At 35.3% G+C, this 25,346-nt stretch overlaps 1 protein-coding gene and 1 long non-coding RNA gene across 2 annotated transcripts in view; one reads left to right on the forward strand and one right to left on the reverse strand.

The window, feature by feature from the left end:
- Window positions 1-25,346, forward strand: part of LOC129059042 (uncharacterized) — a 169,409-nt gene that overhangs the window by 26,513 nt on the left and 117,550 nt on the right. The gene's annotated exons all lie outside the window — the stretch shown is intronic.
- EMCN (endomucin) overlaps window positions 18,493-25,346 on the reverse strand; it is a 131,089-nt gene continuing 124,235 nt past the window's right edge. Inside the window, 1 exon segment of the mRNA NM_001135500.1 lies at window positions 18,493-20,327. The gene's annotated coding sequence lies outside the window, so the exon portion shown is untranslated.

The raw sequence follows: 25,346 nt of genomic DNA on the forward strand, positions 1-25,346 counted from the left end.
ACACACCCTCACTGCAGAAACTGAAAGTCTGTTTGTGTGGAGGAGCTTCCAATCTTAACCTGGAACTGAGTCAATTTAGAGAGTCAAGTGAAATACAGGGGTAGAGAAAGCAGCAGAATGGCTCTGGGAGCTCACTAGGTCCCCAGGCAGGCCATTCCTGCCTGGCACCACAGAGATCCATCAGGAGGGCAGCCAGAGGAGTGAGGGGGAAAACTGCATAGGGAGAAGGAAATCTCCAGCTGATCTTTGTAACAATTTGAACAGGGAGAGAAGCCTCCTGGTCAGAACTCTGGGGAGGGCACAAATCCTATGTGTAGACTCCACAGGCAGAGGAAGAACCAAGCCCTTTACTTTTGCAGCTGGGAGGCAAGTAGTCCGGGGCAAATTTTCAAGCCCAGCTCACCCACCACCTGGAAACAGACTCAGGCCTATTGGGGCTGGGGAATGGTGAGAGTGAGACCAGTCCTTCGGTTTGCATGGAAGCTGGGTGAGGCTGGCTTTCCCCCACTTCTCTGACAACTTGCATGACTCAGCAGAGGCAGCAAAATTCCTCCCAGGTACATAACTCCATGGACTTGGGTATCTCACTCCCATCCCCCACAGCAGCCACAGCAAGACCTGCCCAAGAACAATCTGAGCTCAGACACGCTTAGCCCTGCCCCCACCTTGGTAGTGAAAGACAAAGGGCATATAATCTTGGTAGTTCTAGGGACTTGCCCATCACTAGTTCCTCTTCCTACTACCACAGCTGTGCTCTCTGGAAAGCGCCACCTCCCAGGAGAAGGCCAACAAGCATAAAAATAGAGCATTAAACCACCAAAGCTAAGAACTCTCATCGAGTCCATTGCAACCCTCAACCACCTCCACCTGAACAGGTGCTAGTATCCATGGCTGAGAGACCCATAGATGGTTCATATCACAGGACTCTGTGCAGACAACCCCCAGTACCGGTCCAGAGCCAGGTAGACTTGCTGAGTGGCTAGACCCAGAAGAGAGACAACAATCACTGCACTTCAGTTCACAGGAAGCCACATCCATAGCAAAAGGGGGGAGTACTACATCAAGGAAACACCCTGTGGGACAAAATAATCTGAACCACAGCCTTCAGCCCAAGACCTTCCCTCTGACAGAGCCTGCCCAAATGAGAAGGAACCAGAAAACCAACTCTGGTAATACAACAAAACAAGCTTCTTTAACACCGCCACAAAATCCCACTAGTTCATCAGCAATGAATCCAAACCAAGAAGAAATCCCTGATTTAACTGAAAAGAATTCAGGAGGTTAGTCATTAAGGTAATCAGGGAGGCACCAGAGAAAGGCAAAGCTCAGTGCAAGGAAATCCAAAAAAACAATACAAGAAATGAAGGGAGAAATATTCAGGAAATAGATAGCTTAAAAAAAAAATCTAAAATTCAGAAAAAATTGGACAAACTTTTAAAAATACAAAATACTCTGGAAAGTCTCAGCAATAGAATTGAACAAGTAGGAGAAGGAAATTCAGAGCTCAAAGACAACATCTTCAGGTTAACCCAATCCAACAAAGACAAGAAAAAAGAATAATTAAAAAAAATGAACAAAGACTCCAAGAAGTCTGGGATAATGTTAAACAACCAAACCTAAGAATAATTGGTGTTCCTGAAGAAGAGAATTCTAAAAGCTTGGAAAACATATTTGGGGGAATAATCAAGGAAAACTTTCCCAGCCTTGCTAGAGACCTAGACATCCAAATTGAAGAAGCACAAAGAACACCTGGGAAATTCATCACAAAAAGATCATCGCCTAGGCACATTGTCATCAGGTTATCCAAAGTTAAGACAAAGAAAAAAATCTTAAGAGCTGTGAGAGAGAAGCACCAGGTAACCTATAAAGGAAAACCTATCAGATTAATAGGAGATTTCTCAGCAGAAACCCTACAAGCTAGAAGAGATTCAACCTCCTCAGACAAAACAATTCAAACTCCTCAGACAAAACAATTATCAGCCAAGAATTTTGTATCCAGAAAAACTAAGCATCATACATGAAGAAAAGGTACAGTCTTTTTCAGAAAAACAAATGCTGAATTTGCCACTACCAAGCTACTGCTACAAGAACTGCTAAAAGGAGCTCTAAGTCTTGAAACAAATCCTGGAAACACATCAAAACAGCATCTCTTTAAAGCATAAATCACATAGGATGTATAAAACAAAAATACAAGTTAAAAAACCAAAACCAAAAAAAAAAAAAAGTACTCAGGCAACAAAGAGCATGATGAATACAATGGTACCTCACATTTCAATACTAACATTGAATGTAAATGGTCTAAATGCTTCACTTGAAAAACACACAAGGAATGGATAAGAACTCACCAACCAACTATCTGCTGTCTTCAGGAGATTCACCTAACACATAAGGACTCGCATAAACTTAAAGTAAAGGGGTCAAAAAAGGCATTTCACGCAAATGAAAACCAAAAGCAAGCAGGGGTAGCTATTCTTATATCAACGAAAACAAACTTTAAAACAACAGCAATTAAAAGAGACAAAGAGGGAGAGTATATAATGGTAAAAGGTCTTGTCCAACAGAAAAATATCACAGTCCTAAACATATATGCACCTAACAGTGGAGCTCCCAAATTTATAAAACAATCACTAATAGACCTAAGAAATGAGATAGAAAGAAACACAATAGTGGGGGCCTTCAATACTCCACTAACAACACTACACAGGTTCTCAAGACAGAAAGTCAACAAAGAAACAATGGATTTCAACTATACCTTGGAACAAATTGGCTTACCAGATATATACAGAACATTTCATCCAACTACTACAGAATACACATTCTATTCAGCAGCATATGGAACTTTCTCCAAGATAGACCATATGGTAGGCCATAAAATGAGCCTCAATAAATTTAAGAAAATTGAAATTGTATCAAGCACTCTCTCAGACCACAGTGGAATAAAACTGGAAATCAACTCCAAAAGGAAGCTTCAAAACCATGCAAATATATGGAAATTAAATAACCTGCTCCTGAATGAGCATTGAGTCAAAATGAAATCAAGATGAAAATTAAAAATTTCTTCAAATTGAATGACAATAATGACACAACCTATCAAAACCGCTGGGGTACAACAGAGGCAGTGCTAAGAGGAAAGTTCATAGCCCTGAACACCTACATCAAAAAGACTGAAAGAGCACAAAATGACATTCTAAGGTCACACCTCAAGGAACTAGAGAAAAATGAGCAAACCAAACCCAAACTCAGTAGAAGAAAGGAAATAACCAAGATCAGAGCAGGACTAAATGAAATTGGAATGAAAAAATACAAAAGATAAATGAAACAAAAAGCTGGTTCTTTGAAAAGAAAAATAAAATTGATAGACCATTAGCAAGACTAACCAAGAAAAGAAGAGAGAAAATCCAAATAACCTCACTAAGAAATGGAACAGGAGATATTACAACTGACACCACTGAAATACAAAAGATCATCCAAGGCTACTATGAACACCTTTATACACATAAGCTAGAAAACCTAGAAGAGATGGATAAATTCCTAGAAAAATACAACCCTCCTAGCTTAAATCAAGAATTAGATACCCTGAACAGACTAATAACAAGCAGTGAGATTGAATTGGTAATTTAAAAATTACCAACAAAAAAAAGTCTATGCCCAGATGGATTCACAGCAGAATTCTACCAGAAATTCAAAGAAGAATTGGTACCAATTCTTCTGACACTATTCCACAAGATAGGGAAAGAAGGAACCCTTCCTAATTCATTCTATGAAACCAGCATCATCCTAGTACCAAAACCAGGAAAGGACATAACCAAAAAGGAAAACTACAGACCGATATCCTTGAGGAACATAGATGCTAAAATCCTTAATAAAATTGTAGCTAAATGAATCCAACAACATACTAAAAAGATAATCCACCATGATCAAGTGGGTTTCATATTAAGGATGCAGGTATGGTTTAACATATGCAAGTCAATAAATGTGATACACCACATAAACAGAATTGAAAATAAAAATCACATGATCATCTCAATAAATGCAGAAAAAGCATTTGACAAAATCCAGCATCACTTTATGATTAAAACTCAGCAAAATTGGCATGCAAGGAACATACACCAATGTAATAAAATCTATGACAAACCCACAGCCAACATAATATTGGATGGGAAAAAGTTGAAAGTATTCCCTCTGAGAACTGGAACAAGACAAGGATGCCCACTCTCACCGTTTCTCTTCAACATAGTACTAGAAGTCCTAGCCAGAGCAATCAGACAGAAGAAAATAATAAAGGGCATCCAAATCGGTATAGAGGAAGTCAAATTATCACCATTGCTGATAATATGATTGTTTCCTTTGAAAATCCTAAGGACTCCTCCAGAAAGCTCCTAGAACTAATAAAATAATTCAACAAAGTTTCCAGATACAAGATTAATGTGCACAAATCAGTAGCTCTTTATACACCAACAGCAACCAAGCAGAGAATCAAATCTAGAACTCAATCTCTTTTACAATAGCTGCAAAAACAACAACAACAACAACAAACAAACAAAAAAAACACTTAGGTATATATCTAACAAAGGAGTCAGAAGTCCTCTACAAGGAAAACTACAAAACACAGCTGAATGAAATCATAGATGACACAAACAAATGGAAACACATCCCATGCTCATGGATGGATAGAATCAATATTATGAAAATGACCATACTGCCAAAAGCAATCTACAAATTCATTGCAATCCCCATCAAGATACCACCATCATTCTTCACAGAATTTGCTCTAATTGCACAGAATTAGAGCAAACAATTCTAAAATTCATATGGAACCAAAAAAGAGCCCACATAACTAAAGCAAGACTAAGCAAAAAGAACAAATCTGGAGGTATCACATGACCTGATTTCAAACTATATTATAAGGCCACAGTCACCAAAACAGCATGGTACTGGTATAAAAATAGGCACATAGACCAATGGAACAGAATAGAGAACTCCAAAATAAGCCCAAATACTTACAGCTAACTGATCTTCAACAAAGCAAACAAAAACATAAAGTGGGGAAACGACTCCCTTTTCAACAAATGGTGTTGGGATAATTGACTAGTCAAATGTAGGAGAATGAAACTGGATCCTCATCTCTCACCTTATACAAAAATCAACTCAAGATGGATTAGGGATTTAAACCTAAGACCTGAAACTATAAAAATTTTAGAAGACCACACTGGAAAAACCCTTCTAGACATTGGCTTAGGCAAGGATTTCATGACCAAAAACTCAAAAGCAATTTCAATAAAAACAGAGATAAATAGCTCGGACATAATTAAACTAAAGAGCTTTTGCATGGCAAAGGAAACAGTCAGTAGAGTAAACAGACAACCCACAGAGCGGTAGAAATCTTCACATCTATACATCTGACAAAGGACTAATATCCAGAATCTATGACAAACTCAAGCAAATCAATACCAAAAAATCCAAACAATCCCATCAAAAAGTGGCCTAAGGACATGAATAGACAACCCTCAAAAAATCATAATCAAAAAATCAAAAAACAGTAGATGTTGGCATGGATGCAGTGATCAGGGAACACTTCTACACTGCTGGTGGGAAGGTAAACTAGAACAGCCACTATGGAAAACAGTGTGGAGATTCCTTAAAGAACTAAAAGTAGAACTACCATTTTATCCAGCAATCCCTACTGGATATCTAAACAGAGGAAAAGAAGTCATTATATGAAAAAGAAACTTGCACATGCATGTTTATAGCAGCACAATTCAGAACTGCAAAATCATGGAACCAACCCAAACGCCCATCAATCAACTAGTGGATAAAGAAACTGTTATATATATGATATATATATAATATACGTATATAATATATATAATATATATGATGGAATACTGCTCAGCCATTAAAAGCAATGAATTAACAGCATTTGCAACAATCTGGACGAGATTGGAGACTATTATTCTAAGTGAAGTAACTCAGGAATGGAAAACCAAGCATCGTATGTTCTCACCGATATGTGGGAACTAAGCTATGAGGACACAAAGGCATAAGAATGATACAATGGACTTCGGGGACTTGGGGGGAAGTGTAGGAGTGGGATGAAGGATAAAAGACTAAAAATATGGTGCAGTGTATACTGCTCGGGTTATGGGTGCACCAAAATCTCACAAACCACCACTAAAGAATTTACTCATGTAACCTAATACCACCTGTACCCCAATAACTCATGGAAAATTTTAAAAAATAATAAAAAGAAAAAATAGGCAAACATATCTCTTTTTACTATTAATTTGCTTAAAAAAAAGGGAGAGACATGAAGTCTTGAGATAGGTCTCGACAAAGAATTTCTCAGGGAATATTTGGAGGAGATTTGAGAAAGGTGGGTGCAGTATATGAATAAAATGAATGAGACAGGAAGGGGAGATTTCAGAACATGTTGCTGTGGTCTGAAAACTCCTTATATGTTGACAAATTCATTTAAAAGAAGAGAAATTGCAAGACATAATTTGCAATGACTTTTTGGTTGCCTAACTGTGCACCCAAATTGGGCAACTGTCATGAATTTACTTCTGTTAATTATGATGTGCACCCTGACAAGAGTCACAGATTTAATGCAAATACAGATGATTGAATGCAGAATACATAAATGAAATGGAGAAACAAACGATTGAGTACAGAATATGTAATTGAGTGAACAAATAAGTAAATGAATGAGTAAGAGCCTGACCAACATCATTATACAAATGAAAGGTATTTTATATCTCCATAGAGTTTAGTGCAGGTTGTCCATGGGTAAGGGAGTATAATCAAAGATTTCTTTAGCATTTGATTTGGGAGAGGTGATTTTGATTAAAAAATTTTTAAGCTCAGCTGATATTTATTTAAAAATAATAAAGGTATGTCAATAGAACTATATCCTGATGAACCTACTGGAGTAAATTTATGTAATTGCTTGTCAAAGCACTAAAAAAAGTTTGATGAAATTACTTAATGTTTTCCAATTAAATTGTATTTCCAAATATAATGATTTCCACTTTAATGTAGTTGGTATGGAGCTTTGTGAGTGTGTGCTTCTTTTATTATGGATAATGTTCAACTCCTTTTTATTTGCCTCCTAGTTATAATGGTAAAACTCATATTAACTTAGTGAAGAATGATTGTTTCTTCATTTGCTCTAGCAGATTTATCCAGTCACCAAGTAACTATTTAAATATGTGCTGCAAGATTGAGGATTTCAAGACATGGTTTTGATATTCACATATTAGCAATAGATTTGTCACTGTCACAAATTTATGTCTGTTCACTATGATGTGAGCAATTTTATCAGGAAAGAGCCTCAAGGAAGCATTAATAGTGTAAGAGCAAGAGAATGATGATGCCATTTGGCTCACAGGCAGTTCCTCTTCATGAATTTTCAACATGATGAGCAGTTGGTATAAATTGAAAATAAACTTACTTTAACTATATTCTTGATAATTATTCAATAGCTTGATCAGTATTGATAAGCAGAAATACCTGCTAGGTCTATATGCAACATATTAGATTTATTTATTTATTTCAACTATTATTTTATATTCAGGGAATACATGTACAGGTTCGTTACCTGAATATATTGTGTGATGCTGAGGTTTGAGGTATGAATGATTTAAAAGCCTCCTTTTTTTTTTTTTGAGAAGAAAGCTAGAGAGTGGAAATATCTAGTAGGGCAACTGATTTATCATTTAAGGTCATTCTTCTTTATTATAATGACACAGGTAACTCTTTTTTAAAGGAATTAATTCGATATTTTATCAAATATTTGAGTCTGTCACTAAGGACTGGTTCTGAACTATATGATATTTTAAAGTACTGCTCCATTTCCCTCCCCCAGTCCTTATCCTTGTGGGGTACTGGAGTTACTAAATCCCAGGATTGGAGTCCCTACAGTACCTAGACTTGTGCTGTTCAGTGTGGTAGCCATTAAATATGGTGGTTATAAAATATTTGAAATGTAGCTAGTCTGAATTGATTGCAAGTGTAAAATGCATGCCTGATTTCAAAACAGTTTGACAAAAAAAACCTTTTTCATTGTCTTAAAAATATTTGTATATTTATATACAACTTGAAATAATAGCATTTTGACATATTTGGTTAAAACAAATTTCATATTCATAGTTTTTGATGTAGCTACTAGTGAATTTTAAATTATACATGTGGCTCACATTTATTTCTATTGAATATCATTGCTTTAAGACTATAAAGAAGTTGTCATAGGACTGTGGAGTCTAATGATATGATTTGTCTAGATGATATGATATGATATGATAAGTCTCAGTGGACACTTGAGACTTAACAACTTTATAGCCCAGAACAATCTAATAACAAATTTCTCCATATAGGTACCTATTAAATTCCCTTTATTCTCCTCTCAAGAAGCTAAGTTGATAACAGATGATAAGCTAAGAGTTATAGGTTGATAAGCTATGTTGATAAGAGAATTTGCTTTTAAGTCTTTGGTGACTGAATGATTTCTGGTTGACATGATGAGGAGTTTCGGGAATCCATCAATCAAGATTACATTCCAGGTGAGGATAGAAGGCTATCTGACCATTAAAGTTTAAAGAAAGCCAAAATTTCAGCCTCTTTTATGGAAATGGCTTTGAATCAGAAGTCAGAGACCTGGGTGAGATCACTTGGTTGGCTATGTACAAACTGTGTGCATGTTTTCCACTGAAAAATTATGTTTCTGGGAGCTAACAATGTGTTACCACAACTGTAAAAAAGGGGAAATTAATAATTGCAACACAACCTATGCACAGGGTTACTGTGACAAATAGAATCATAATTCTATGATTGCAACTCATAATTACTCATAATTGTCAGAGTATTCAATAAATTATTTTGTAAAGCCTTATGTATATAAGGTGCTGTGATTTTATTACCTTTCAATCAACATACAGTGAAATAGAGTGTATATCTGTTTTATTATTTTTTCAAAGAGAAAATATATATGCAATATTTTTTATAATAGAGTATATAATGCCACTTGCCAAGGCTAAACTAAACTGAGATTTACTTTTACCCTCTGCTCCTGAATGCTAGCCAGAGATAAGAACCTTTAACCATTTCTGTTTTCAGTTCTTCCAGGATTCATCATTACAATTTTAAATAATAAGCATGTACTTTTTCGTATAATAGCTTTACACAGCAGCTAATAACCCCCTGCTGTGAACGAAAAATAGTTTCGCTCACTAACATTACTTCACACTTTCCCTCCTCTTGCCTCCCAAGTTATAGACTTATATTAGTATTTAATGCTCGTATTGCTTATCTTTTAAATTTTAAATAATATGATTAAATCTTTCTCTTTTTCATTAACTCAGGCAGTATTTTATGGTTGCTGTTTCTGTAAAATAAAGACATTAATGTCTCTATTGTGTCTTGCAACTGTCTTATTTTATATCCCCAGTGTTTATAATATTTTAGGCTCAACTTTAAATTCTATCTACAGGCTTATTCAAAAATTGAGAATCTATACATCTTCCATTATTACGATTAGATTTTAAAGTATTCATTGGAGAACCTCGTAGTAAGATTCAGTTTCTCACAGTCTTTGGACAATTCTGTTGAGGCTTTCTTCTTGTGGACTTGACAAATCATGCCTAGGTATGGTACAGCAAGTCTCGTGTTATTCTACACCAACACATAATTTGTGATTAAGATGATAACGATAGTACAAGATGCACTTTTGTTATCATAGCTTTCACTTTCATGAGAATTTTTGCCTACGTGTAACTTGGTAATGTCTTTTAGTAAAGAGTGGAAATCTGCCTCCCAATACCCATAATAGAAAAGTACAGAATGTAATTGCTTTTTGTTGCTGTCAGTCATATTGGAGTAATATAAGTAGGCAGGTCACCATGATGGTTAGATGTAGTGACTGACCCTGTATGAATTAATTTTTTAAATACATCCCTCTTAAAAAGGGGCAGAGTGGGTTGAGTTAGAAAATAACCCAGGCCTTTAATATAAAGGAGAGAGACTAAGCTGACTGAAGTTTGAGAATCCAGTGTAGATAACAGTGGATTATTAAATAATATTAAGTTCGGTAGCAAATGAAGGGATTTTTCTAGAAATCTTTAGAATAATTTTGTATCTTAAGGTGTAGACCTTTTACTGACTTAGCAAAACACATTTTTAATTAATTGGGCTCAGCTAGAAGAGGAGAGTCTTCCTTGGTCTTTGGTTAAAGAGTATCTCCTAAAATAGACCTAGAGAAGGAAATATAATCCTCTGTCATTAAATTGTCCCTTAAGGATGCTATTTTAAGTGTCAATATTGCATTCACTCTTTGTGAAATATTGACTGTATTTTTCCTCCCTTCGTTCATTAAAAGAACAAAATAAAAAAGATCTGTTGCATCTTTCTTCTGTTTCTTGTTTTCATAAGATACTACCAAGCTGAAATATATTTATAGTTTCTTCAACACCTATAGGAAAATAGCACAAACTTTTCCAGGATGTGATTTCTTTTTATGCTTCAACCTTATGTACCTAATTACATGTCTATGTTAGCTCTCTGCCACATTTAATTTTTTTTGTTTTGATGTTATTATTTTGTATGTTTGGCCTATATGCTATAAATTGTGTTAAATGATTTGCATGCATTATTTTACTCAAGCTTCTCAAAACTTTAATATTGGCATTTTAGAATTAAGATAATAACTGATGGAACCTAGACATGAGCTCATGTCTAATGACTGAGCTCATCATTTATTCCACTGTTATGCAGTGTACTGTATGTAGCTTGAAGTATGAACAATGCCATATAACTTTAAGTTTTCCATTTAATCACATAATTTCACCTGCTCATATTAGTAGTAAGTCAAAAACCACTCTCCTCCTTAGGCTATATTACTTATCTTCTATACTACAGAACAAGATTTGGAAGTAGTTATCATTTAGGAAGTCTTTTTGTAACTTCTGTGCATAAAATAATACCTTGAACTAGTAGGAGGTAATAAAACTTTATTGATGATGATGATGATGATGTGATGATGAAGATAACTATTAGCGTTTGATATTAATAGATGATTTCAATTTCCATTTCCTTCCCACACACATTTCTTAAAACTTCAACCTTTCAAAGCTTCCCACACTTCTCTATCCAGGTAGTTTGACTTCAATTCCATATTTCAAACTCTGAACCTCCACAGAGTGGGAAGCTTAGCTATCAGAACTTTAGAGTTATTGTTCTTTTTTTGAAGTATAGATTTATGTCAAACCTAAGGAGTGTGTCATATCACAATAACAGGATGGAGCTAAGACTTAACACATATTTCTAAGACACCAAATTGAAGTTCAATACATTTCTGAACCACAATTCTTAGATAATAGAGGTATTAATTAAAACCTGCCCCTTGTAGCATGAATGCCACAAATAGTGGCACTGAACTCAGCAGATAAGTGGGCTTTACTGCAAAGCCAGAGAAAACCTCAATAGTGCCTCCTCCTACCCTGTCAGATCATCTAAGCTGTTTGACACAATTAAATGACATTGCAGTGGGAACACCAATACAGTGGCTAATAGTTTGTTTTAAATGCTTTCATTTGCTTTTGTTTTAGTTTCAAGCAAAATACTGTAAATTTTGCATGTTGCTTACATTAATAATTTAAATGCACAGAGCATCAGCAGCAGCAGTTTTTTTGCTAATATATTGCCAGCACACCAAAGAAGCTCTATCCTTTATCATAACACACACACAAATATTATTCTAAAGATTTCTAGAAAAATCCCTTTATTTGCTACCGAACTTAACTACACACACACACACACACACACACACACACACACGGATTTGGTTTATATTTCTGGACAAGGGCATGTGCAGATATCTACAAACATCTGATATTGGAAAAGACCAATCAAGACCTGACACTAAAGTTAAATGCATAAGTAAGGTTTTGTACATAAAACATTGCAAACATTATCTTGCATTAAGTGTGCTTAAGTTGAGATGTTTCAGGTTGACATTTGGCTAACAAAGTGAACATATTCTAGAAATCAAATCTGTAGTTAAAAAATTATTTTCTCGAATTACTCATCCTTATTGTCTTCCTCTTCATTATCAAAACATATCTCTAAACACCAGTGATATTCAAAATACATAATCATAGGTGTGGCATGGATGATTGACTTATCAAAACATACGCTTTCACTGTTGTCAGGCATGAACCCTTTAGGGGCTGGATTCTGGAGAAATCTGAGGGTCTCAGGGTGGGGATGAGGAGGGCATCTGGGGAAGGAGTGGGCCCAGGATAGCAGTTATTTGTAAATACATTTATGTATTCATACATAAATGTGATACATTTCTGTAGTATTTTGTACTAAAGCATTTCTATATTTTAAGTCTCAGACAAATGTCAACCTTGCTAAAAGCTCATTTATATTAATAGGTGGTACTAGAATTATGGTGCTTAGAAATTTAGATGGCTCTAATCTAGTGATAGAATAGAAGGGTTTAGAAATTTTCCCAGCTATTGGAGAGAAGTCTCAGGCTTACCAATTAATCTGGAATGTAAGTGTGAATATTTGTAGCCCTTCTAGTCACTAGAATAAATGAGAGAAAATGTTAATATTTTTATGTCCCCAGTACTTCATAATCTCATTTAATTGTCTCAATAACCCTGTAGGAAAGTATAATCTTTTGTGGGTGCTGCCATTAACAAAGTATCACAGACTGGGTGGCTTAAACAATAGACATTTAGGGTGGGTGCCGTGGCTCACGCCTGTACTCCCAGCGCTTTGGGAGGCCAAGGTGGGCGGATCATCTGAGGTCAGGAGTTCGAGACCAGCCTGGCCAACATGGGGAAACCCCGTCTCTACTAAAAATACAAAAAAAAGCCAGGCGTGGTGGTGCACGCCTGTAATTCCAGCTACTAGGGAGGCTGAGGCAAGAGAATTGCTTGAACTGGGAGGCGAAGATTGCACCACTGCACTCCAGCCTGGGTGACAGAGCAAGACTCCATCTCAGGAAAAAAAAAAAAAATAGACATTTATTTCCTCAAAATCCAAAATCAAGGCATCAGCAGGGTTGGTTTCATTCTGTGATCTTTTTCCTTGGCTTGTAGGTGGCCACTGTGGATGTCTTCAAGTGGTCTTCTCTGTATGTGTTTGTGTGTGTGAGTGTGTATGTGTGTCTGTGTTCGAAACTCCTCGTCTTATACAGACATCAGTCATGTTGGATTAGGACTCCCTCTGGTGACCTCATTTAGCCTTAGTTATCTCTTTAAAGATCTTATCTCTGCAGTCACATTCTAGGTAATGGGAGGACACAATTTGGCCCATAACAGAAAGTTAGTAATATCCTTCCCCCCTTGTGAGTTTCTGAAAATATTTTTTAAAATCAATTATATTAGAGTATATCTTACATACAAAAACATACGTAGTTTATGTGTATAGCTTGAGTTTTGGCAAATATATATGCCCATGTAACCAACACCAAAATCAAACTACGGAATATTTTATCATACGAAACAGTTCCCTTGTGCTTTTTTCCTGGCAATTCTCCATCCCTGAGCTCTGGGCAGCCAGTGGTCTCATTTCTTTTCTAGCATTTCATATCATGAAGCCATGAAGTGTGTGCTCCACTGTATATAGCTACTTTTGTGCAGCACAATGCATAATGTTTTTGAGATGTAGCCATTTAACTCAGGGTATATCAATAGTTTCATTTTATTGCTGAGTGGTATTCAATTGTATGACTATACCACAATTTGTTTACTGTTTACAGCTTTAGGCTGGTATGAATAGAGCTACTGTGAACATTTCATTATAGGTCTTTGTATAGACAGGACAAATGTATTTATTTTTCTTGGGTAAATATGTAAAAGTGGCAATGCTGTATCATATGAGACCTATATGTTTAACTTCTAAAGAAACTGCCAAATTGTTTTCCACATGGTTGTGCAAGTTTACATTCCCACTAGCAACACAGGAAGAGTTCTAGTTTCTCTATATTTCCACCAACACTTGGCATCAATGGCCTTTATAATTTTAGTCATGCCTGTGGATATGTCGTGGTAGCTCACTGTGGTTTTACATTTTCACTTTCCTGATGATTAAGTGATATTGAGTGTCTTTTCATGTGTATGTTGGCAAGTCACACATCTTTTGTGAATTATCTGTTCAAACATTTCCCCCATTTTTTAGTGAACTGTCTTCTTATTTTTAATTTTTTGCACTCCTTACATATTCTAGATACAAGCCATTTGTCATATACATATATATATATATAAAATGTAAATCATCTGTTCTTTGACTTGTATTTTTCAGTTTATTAATTCCCATTTAAAAAGCAGGAATTTTTAGTTCTGATAAAATTCAACTTATCATTTTGTTTTTAGTTTAAATTTTTTTGTATCTTATCTAGGAAATCTCTACTGATTCTAAGGAAGGCAAACGTCATAGATTTGAATTTAATATTTAAGTTTATGACACATCTTGAGTTATATTTGTGTGTGGTGTGAGCTAAGTGTTGAACTTTTTTTGTTTTTGTTTTTTGTACTTGGGTATCCTATTGTATTGAGCCATTTATTAAAAAGACTTCATTTCCCTCATTGAATTACTATGGCACACTTATAAAAAAAAATCAATTGACCGTAAATGTGTGTGTATATGGGAGAAAAGCACTTATTTCTGGAATCTCCGTTTTGTTCCGTCAATTAAATTCTATTCCCCAGTCAGCACCACGTTGTCTTGATTACTGTAGCTTTATATTAAGTCTCTAAATCTAGTAGCATGTCCTCCAACTTTTTGCTTTAAAAAAAATGGTTTTAGCTATTCTAAGTACTTTGCATTTCCGTATAAACTTTAGAACCATCTTATCAATTTTTATAAAAAGGACAGCTGAATTTGGATTGGAATTATGATGGATCTATATATCAATTTAAATGCAAGTGACATCTTAATAATATTGAGTCTTCTAGTCCATGAGCCGGTGTTCTTTAATTTCTCTCAGAAGTTAGACAGTTTTAAGGGTATAAGAAGTGCATATATTTTGAAAAATTTATCCCTAAGAATTTTATATTTGTCGACATTATTCTAAGTATTACTTTTTTAAATTTTAAATTTTCATTTTTTTGTTACTAGCAAAAGATATCAGTGATTTTTTGTATCGATCTTGTACCCTGCAACTATAACACATTCAGTTATTAATTCTAGTAGCTTTTTTGTAAACATCAGGATTTATGTATGATCTTATCATCTTCCTTTCCAATCTATATGTTTTTTTCTTGCATTATTGCATTTGCTATAACTACCCTGCCACCATGCCAGAACAATGTTGAATATAATAGGTAAAAGTGAATATGCTTATTTTGTTTCTAATTTTAGAATTTAGCATTTAGATTTAGATTTTAGCACTTAGATTTTTACCATTTATGTAAGAGTTAGCTGTGGGTTTTTCATAAATGTCCTTTATCAGATTGAGGAAGTTCTCTTTTAATCTTAGTGTAATGAGAGGTTTTATCATAAATAAATATTAATTTTGTCAAATGCTTTCTCTACATCTATTGAGATAAGCATATAGTTTTTCTCCTTTATTCTGTTCATATGTTGAATCACAATCCCAATAATAGATTTTCAAATATTAGACAACTTGGATTCCTGGATTAAATCTCACTTATTACTTTTTAATTTGATAGATTTGATTTGCTAATATTTAGCAAATAGTTTTGATGTTTTTGTACATGAGGGCTATTAGTCTGTAGGTTTTCTTTTGTAATATCTTTGACTGGTTTTATTATCAAGTAATAGCAACATCATGGAATTTGTTGTAAAGTACTCATACTTTCTATCACTCTGACTTAGTCTATTGTCATTAATAAATTTTTCTCGGGGTTTATGGTTCACAATTTACTCCTCTGGGGCATGTATATAATTTTGGATCAAATGGTGGATAATTAGACTTTTATGTTGTTGAGTTGTTGTTATGCTCCATTTTGTTGTCTTTATAAAAGATTGTCAGACTTCGTTCTGGAAGCCTGTTAAATATTTTGTGGATTAGCTTAATTCTTGCAAGGCTATTTTTAAGCTGTGTTAGGGCTTAACTACAGTTGTGTATACTCTAGGGGTGTTTTAGAACAACTACTAAGATACGACCATTCCCAGGACATTAAGAAAGGTGACCAGTGAGAATTTTTGAATATGGTTGACCAGACTTTGAATGTTTCTCTGCTCCATATAAGATGTAGACATTTTCAGCATACAACTATTTAGTTGCTCTTTCCTGGTTGTTCTTTTCCTGGCCTCATGGAGTTTTACTCTAAGTGTGTTCACGCCTTCCTATCCCATTATTATCAGATACAGGATCACCTTTGCAGTTGTTTTTTTTTTTGAGGTCTTTGTGTAGCTCCCTCCTCCCTGGTTCCATTCTCCACAAATTGCAGCCACTTTTGTCTCCTGGTTCCAATCGCTGTCATCTCAGGTTCTAATTAGGGATCTTCTGCTATACAGCTAATCTGGAATGTGTCAGTCAGAGCATTCATAGGGCTCATTTGTTTTGTTTCTCTTTGCTCATGAATCCCAGTTCAGCTCTTCTTCTTGTCTACTGTGTGAAATAGCCGTTCATTTTTCAAACTGTTTACAGTGAGATAGGACTGGTCTCTGTTTTTAATTACGACCTGGAGCATAATGCTTTCATCCCTTTTTATAGATAAGTGCACTGAGGCTTAGAGAGACTAGGTAGTTTGGAGATGGAGAATAGGGATTTGGGCAGAGGTTGGAACTCAAATTTTTCCTATTTGCTCGTTGTACAATCTTGGGCAAGGTATTTAACTATCTGCCTTGATTTTCATATCTTTATAAGGGAGATGTTTCTGCTGCTGCTAATCATATATAGGAATAGTTTCTTACTGTTATTGTGATGGTTAACTGAGATGGTGACTGTGAAGTTTTCTACACAGTTCTTGGCACTTAGTGAATGTTGGATAGGGTATTAACTAACTAATTATATTGCCCATGATCACTTTGCTAGAATTTCTCTTTTTTTAAAGGAAAATATGAGTTTGAATAGTCATGTCTTCTTACTTATTTCTAAATGTCAGAATTCTTGTTCAGACTTGAAAACACTTTTAAACAGTTCTTGGAAGCTTTAAAATTATTCTTGGTGACCTTGGTAGAAGCTCTGACTTCAAATTCAGGAATGTAATATGGATGGCAAAATGAATATTTTCCCTTATTTATCAAAATATTTTTTTCTTTAAAAAGTATTTAGAACAGAAAAAAAGTACATTCAAGCCCAAAAGACAAATTCTCTAGAAATAGGGGCAGAGTATACTCATTTATTGGAACATGAGAAGTCCTGTGTGTGCAGAGAAATTTTAAAGAAAAGATCAGGGGATAATCCATCCATTAAGAATTCTCCATTAAGAATACTCATTATAGGTGTAATTAACCACAATGATGGATATCTTTAACATTAGGCAATAATTGACAGTTTCATAGTGGTGAGACTATTGTCACCCAAAATAAACTTTTAAAGGTCATATTCACTTTTCTTTTCAACCTCATAAAATCTTGAATGACCACAAGTAGAGCTCAACAGAGAATAATCAGGCAAAAAATCAGGAATGTTCATCGTCGAAGGTTTGACTATGTCCTCGGTTGATACTCATAAATTTAAATTTGGTAGGTAGAAAAGAAATAACACACAGATTTGTCAGCCATATGTAACAGAATAGTTCAGTTCAGCAAGGGGAATTCAGAATTCTTTCTCTGCTGGCTGAGCCTGTATGTCAGCCAACAACAGCCACTTAGTCTCAGGTGACAACAGTGCCAGTTAATTAGCTTTTGTTTATGTTTTGACTATTGATAGGCTTAAATCATATTCATATTATCACGCAAAACAAACACAGAGAAAGTCTTGCCTTTGATCTAAATACAGGCACTTCTTTGTTGCAATGATGTTTGAACTGTATATCAGAATAAAAAACTTACAGTAAGCCAGGCATAAAAAGTAGATCATCTAAATCAGATAATTAAAACATATTTTATTAATGATAATTATGGCTTGAAAACAAAATATCCTATCTCAACAGAAGTTTAAGTTGGTTTACAAAAATGCAGACCTTACCTTTGAGATTGATATAAAATGCCATGGACATCTCTGTAAACTTCTCAATCCTCCTTTGACCTTTTTGAAAGATGTAATCTTGTAGTTGTTAGATTAATGCATATTCTTTGTATGCACTTCTTGAACTAGAATAAATTTTATTCTTTTCTGACCATTAAAATTGTTCCCTCTTTCTAATTCTTGTAAACTCTTTCCTAACAATGCTTATGAAATGTAGAGAAAATGGTTTTTCTAGGATCCAAAATAACATACTACTTATAATTTAAATTGAAGGAGAGTTCATTTCTTTGCAATATGCTGTATGTAACATGGCTTTTGCTGAAGATCTCAGTAAATTATCTAGGTGTGCTGGGACTTTTCTTTCTTTCTTCTTTCTTTTTCTTCCTTTTTTTTTTTTTTTTTTTTGAGACAGAGTCTTGCTGTGTCACCCAGGCTGGAGTGCAATGGTGCCATCTCAGCTCACTGCAACCTCTGTCTTCTGGGTTCAAGCGATTCATGTGCCTCAGGCTCCAGAGTAGCTGGGAGTACAGGCGTGCGCCATCATACCACGCTAATTTTTGTATTTTTAGTAGATATGGGGTTTCAACATGTTGGCCAGGCTGGTCTTGAACTCAGAATTTAATTTTTCTGAAGACAAATGCTCTCCGATTGGCATGCTCCAGTCACTGTCTCACCATTTAAAGACTTCTAGATTAAAATTAAGCATGGGCACGACAGCTCCAAAGTGAAAACATACATAGTGGAGATCCCTGCCTTCTTCTCTCCTCTCTTCCTTTCCTTTCTTTCTTTTTTTTTTTTTCTACTTCCTATCCTTCTCAAAGAGACATCAGTCAGAAATATAGATATGCTTATGCTTGCTTGGTGTCCTTGATTATAAATAGTCCAAACATCAGGAAGCTAAAATCAAGGTGATTATATAACTCCTAAAGATGGAAGTTGTCAAAGTACATCACCACAAAACAAATTTTAAAAGGCTATTTTAAATACAAGATTCCATCTTCACTAAACTGCCCCTTAGATCACTAAGATAATTTAGCATCAAAATCAGTTTAGATAATCATACATTAAAAAGCTGCCACCGGCAGCTTATTAGTTCCAAGGCTTCCCAAAAAACCTCAACCAACTTGACACTTTGATCTCACGTGTCAAAAAAGTGGTCAAGGTTGATCAGTTAGCTTTTAACAGAAGAATTTGCTCCTGATGGAGTGGCAGCTATAATCATATGGTATTTTTAGAACAGTGATATGATGAAAAATAATATCATAATTATGTATTTATAAAGTGTTGATTTTCTACAAACCAGAGGTTTAGCAATGATTGCTAGAACAAATAATTGCATTTCTAAAAGAAATAAAAAATGCATGGAGATAATATCAATCAAATGAGTTAATGAAAAATCATGATCCTATTATCTTAATGAATGCAGTATACTGTTATAAATGCCCTTACACTTACATCTTCATCACATGGTATGAATGACAAATAGAAAGACCAAAGAACTGATAAATTACTGTCCCCCTAACAGAGTCTGATATATGAATCCTATGTCCCTTTCTCACTTACTACAGATGCCTTTCATTAGTGAGTTCATATATTCTAATAATCCATCCAAAAATATTCATAATTATGGGAAGACAAAAATATTGCCATATTCACAGTCATGTTATAGTATTTTTAGCGTATTGAGTACAGTAGTTATTTATTAAAAGTAACACGAAAACAGGAATAAAATACTTATATGTACAAAGTAGCATGGTATGATTTCTACCTAATATTTAATAATACACATGCAAATTTTCCCTGCATTAACATAGTGGTAAACAATAAATACTAACAGTAGGTAATATAAGAACACCGAGAAAAGTAGGAAAGTCTTCATGGATAAAAATTCTTGGCCCGGAAAACTTTAAACATTAAGGAAAGGCGTGCCTATCAGGGAGCCCACCTCTTGGGCTGTCAGATTCACTGCTCACAAATTCCCCTCCTAAAATTCCTTTTCCTAGGAACGCTCCTATAAATGGAGTAATGGAATTTTTAAATGTGAGAGGACAGGAGAGCCCTGGGGTTCTTTCTGATTCCATCAAATTATTGCATGTCAGCTGGACATCACTTTACTGGGACAGATGACTGGTACAGGCCAGCAGCAGGTATGAAAGTCGGGATTGATTCTGCAGGACTTTCTCCTTTTCCACCCTTGGTGCATAGAAGCTGAAGATTAAGCCTGTGAGCAACAACAACAACAACAAAGTTCAGATTCCAAGAAAGCGAAGAAGAAATAGAGATGCTGGGGGAGTCCATTTCTTAGTGAGAAATGGTTGTCACTAGCTCCATTTTTTCCACCTAGTAGAATCACTTGACTGTCCCTCAAGCACTTCAAACTTGACATATCTGAAAAGAAAAGCACATTTTCTTTCCCAAATCTGTTCCCCTCACTTCACAATCTCAGTCTTTGGTATTTCCTCCATGATGCATTCAGGCATCCAGCCTGGAAGTGTGGGTATTGTCTATTCTTCCTCATTCCCCATTGGCCACATCCAATCAATCACCACATTATGAAATTTTTAACCTCCAGACATTTTTCTCTATTCTATTCTGCCTCTTCATCTTCCTCCATACTGCGGCTCCCTAGCTTAAGCCTTTCTCTTTTTCCGGTGGAATACTGCAATAGCCTCTGACTTCTCTGCTTCTGGTCTTGCTCTTCTTGAATGAGTCTTCCACATTAAACATACACTGGTGTATATCAAGCACAAATCTCATATTCCTCTTCTGATTAAAGTCCTTAACTGTACCCTATCACTAATGGGATACAGTTCAAGATCTGTTGCTTGGGGTGACAATGTGAGTAATTAAGAAACTTATGGGCAACTTTAAAGCTTTGCTGCTGTCTACTCATCAGGGAGAAGAATGAATAGGCATCAGAAGAAAGAATGAATGAATACCATTTGCCACTTCTTCATAGGAAAGGTAGCCAAGCCTTTGGTTTAGTATTTTGCATTTTTCTCTGCAGTGTAGGAACAACTTTCAGTATTGGTCTATAAAAGAGCAAGAGATGGAGACTTCTGTGTCCCAAGTAGGAAAAGGGCAGTGGCCCAAACTGGCAGAGATTAGGTGGTGTTGTGTTGCTGACGGCAGTGTTGGTGGTTTGCTAGGTTCTGGGGACAGCATGATATGGTGTGTGTGGTGAGGTGTGGGGAGTGGTACTAGTGGCGGAGACCTGTAACCAACTCTTTCCTGGTTTGGTTGGTGAAGGCAAGTCCTTTGATAGGGATGGCCAAACTGTTGCTTTACATGGGGGAAACAGGACATTGGCTGCCATGGCCTGTGGGTAGCAGCTACAGGTATCCATGTCAAGCCTTAGGATAAGGAAAGGATTGTCGAAAAGGATATCCATGACTTCTTCCCAGAGCATCTGTGGCTGCTAGGCGGTCGAGCACATGCCAGAGCATGGTGTAGCTTAAGTACCATGATTAGAAGGATGATTGCAGACAAGGCCTCTCCTTCAATTATTGAACTAGCTTTTTGGGCATATTTTATATCCAAGGTCAAGTGAGGGGTTCCTCAAAATGATAAATGACTTATTTTTTTATTTTTATCTTCTTTTTTTTAAACTTTTAGGTTCATGGGTATATGTATACAGGTTTGTTATATAGGTAAACTGCATGTCATGGGTTTTTTTGTACAGATTATTTTACCCATGTAATAAGCATAGTATTTTTTCAATCCTTACTCTCCTCCCACCCTCTACCCTCAAGAAGTCCCTGGTGTCTGTTGTTCCCTTCTTTGTGGATAAAGGACTTTTGATGTCATTAGTGAATGAAGAAAGTTAGTACTTCATTCTAGCCTCATACAGTCTTTCGTGATTTACCTTGGGAAACAAGGCTTCCTGTGATCTAGTACCCTCTACTACTTGAGCCTTGTTTCCCAGCAGAGGTCAACGCTTCTCAAGCTGTTTATAGTGAAGGACAATGTTGGTTTCTAACAATATCTAATCAGCTACAAACAGACATTTTAAAAAATATACAATAACATGAATGTTGCAGCTGTATCAGATTGCTATAACAATTTTTAAAGTTTTATGATTTCTTTCATATGCCATTCAGTTTCACAATTCTTTTCCTATTTGTACATGCTATTCCCTGTGCCTGGAAAATCTTTCCTCTCTTCACCTAGGCCACGGTTTTTTTTTTTCTCATTCTGTAAGTTTTAGCTCAAATACCATCTCTAAGAAATTTGCCATTAAACTTCACGGTATCATGTCTGTCTTTACATAACACTATGTTATCATTTACCATATTATACTAAAATTATTTTTCTTATGTGTGTGTCTTTCCACTTCTATAAGCTCCTTGAGAACTGCAACCATGACAAGCCCTTTTTATATCTGGGCTAGTACTTGACAAGGATTAAGGTCTGTCACTTTTTGTTCAACTGAGCCATACTCCTCCATAGATGAGTTTTCAAGTGAAGTCAAGAATTTGTAGCATAGTTCAACTGGTAAACATCTGAATTTGTCCTAATAGGATAATGCTCATGATTGATACTGTTTCAATTATTTTCTCAAAGATCAGCAACCTAAATAAGAACAAACTCTAGTTTCATCAGCATGCATTTCACATTGACAATCTTTCTCAAAGAATAAATCTTGCTTCATTAATGATTCTTTACAACCATACCAGTATCAGTCTTTGCTTTTTTTTTTTTTTTACAACATTATAATCCCTCTAAAATTAGTGTGTTGGCTTCAATAATAATGGTACAGGACTGAATAGTCACTGAATCTCTCACAACCTAGATTTTCATATATTTGTGGTTTTTATAATGAATAAATGTCTATTTTATAATAAGATTTCACAATAGTTTTCTTTAACACTACTGACAGCAATTTATAAACAATCAGAATGGCCATAGGAGAAAAGATCATTTTGTCTTGGTTTTATAGATGTGGAACCCAGTGTAGAGCATTATTAAGAAATTCATTCAGGATTATAGAGTACGATCATAATATACAGTTGGCCTTCCATATCTGTGTGTTCTATGTCCACAGATTCAACCAGCTGTGAATTAAAAATATTCAAAAACAGTAAAAATGAACAATGCATTAATAAAAAATTATACAAATTAAAATATAGTATAACAACTATTTATATAGCATTTACCTTGTATTAGGTAGTACAAGTAATCTAGAGATAGTTTAAAGTACTACATGAGAGAATTCTTGTAGGTTATATGCAAATACTATGCAGTTTTATTTACATCAGGGACTTGAGCAACCACAGATTTTGGTATCTCCAGGCCTTTTGAAATCAATCTTCCACCTCCATGAATACAGAAAGGCAACTGTAAATATCCTTTATTTATGATGTTTTCCTTTTAGCTTGTGTTATTTCATTTTAAAATGAAAGAAAAATAATTGAAAAACATGTTAAGCTCTTCTGGAAGTTCACAAAGCTACTCTTAGATTATCAGGGCACCATTTAGAAAATTACAGAAGTACCAGGGAATTGTATCTTGGAGAAAAATGGAAATAACTAACAATCCACATTGCTGAGGGTCTGTGGGAACAGACTTTCATCCAAGCTACCAGACTTTCTAACACCACAGTTCTTCACTGGTCTGAAACCCCCTTCACTCTTCAGCCTTCCAAGGTGTCTTGGAACAGAAGGAAGTTGAGACCTACTGGTGAGGGAGCAGCCAGGTAGCAGCAGATTCCTCCTTGACAACAGTGCAGAGTTGGTCATAGAACAGTTAAATGGCTATCTGTTCAATTCTAAAATTGTTATTTTTCCCTTTCAATTTTATAACTTAGACATGCTTTCATGCTATTAAAAATTATTTCGAGAACTATTTTTACTCATTATATAGCGTCATTGTGTAAAGTATAATTTATTTTATAATTTCCATATCATTAAACATTAAGCTTCTACATATTTGCTACCCCTCTTGTATATGATTTCATGCTCCCATGAGGCAAAGCTTTGCAGAAGGCAAGGTTTATAGCTCATAAATGTTTCAAAATTCCTGTCTGCCCTGCCGAATCACATTAAACATAATACTGTGCACAAAATAGATGATCAATATATGAAGCAACAAGCATAACATATATCTAAAATCTTGTTTTGATATGGAAATTTTTAACATAGGTGATTATTTCTGTATTACTGTTTGCTGTTGCATGAGGGTTCAAGGCTTTTTAACTTCTTTCCCGAAATCTTCTAGGTTTGATGAATTCATTTCTATATATTCTGAATCTCCAAGCTGATATCTAATTTCACGTTGACAACCTAGACAGTAGTTACTCTTTGGTTATTAAATTCAAAGTACAGTGATAGAAATATCTTAAAGAAAAAAGTGAGACAGACAATAGAATTGAACAGATGTCAAACTTGTTTCTTCCCATTACTTTCTGATCTTTACTCTTCAGAACATCATTATATAATTCCAAAATTACAAAGAGGAGCAATAAAAGTTATTTAGCTTTTCAAATCAAAAGCCTTGCAATCTGAGGCTAGGAATATTTTTTAAAGTACAAAAATGTAATGGAATGGGAGTTGAACAAAAATTATTTTTATTAAGCTGGTTTGAAGATCAACACTGTTTCTTGCCTTCTATACACCTTTTCTTTCTTTCTTTTTTCTTTTTTTTTCCAACTTCAGAAGACTTGCTTTTTCCAAGTTGGACAGTTAGTTACTAATATTTGAGCATTTTGGTAATTTAAAAAACAGCCCTTTACTAGCCACTGGGTTGCAAAGCAACCATAGCAAGTAGGAAGGAAGGTTTCCATATATCAGCTAGGGCTGGACAACGTATCTCATCCTCGGCTTCTCAAACTTTGCACCTGAAAGTGTCCATTGCATAGGATGGACCAACTTCCAGATTCCTTTTTTTCCCTTTAAAACTTTTATTTTAGTTTCAAGGGGTACATCTGGAGGTTGGTTACATGGGCAATTGCATGTCATAGGGGTTTGGCGTTCAGACAATTTTATCATCCAGGTAATTGGCATAATACCAAATAGGTAGTGTCTCAATACTCATTCTCTGGTGTCTCTTGTTCCCTGCTTTGTGCCTTCAGTGCTTGGCACCCCCTTAGAAATGAGAAGATAAAGTATTCGGTTTTCTGCTCTTTGGTAACTTCACTTAGAATAATGGACTCCAGGTTCATCCATGTTGTTGCAAAAATAACAATCTGGCTTTCTTATATGGCTGTATAGTATTCCACAGTGTATGAGTACCACATTTTCTT

Source organism: Pongo abelii, chromosome 3 (genome assembly GCF_028885655.2).
Source record: "Pongo abelii isolate AG06213 chromosome 3, NHGRI_mPonAbe1-v2.0_pri, whole genome shotgun sequence".
NCBI lineage: Eukaryota > Metazoa > Chordata > Mammalia > Primates > Hominidae > Pongo > Pongo abelii.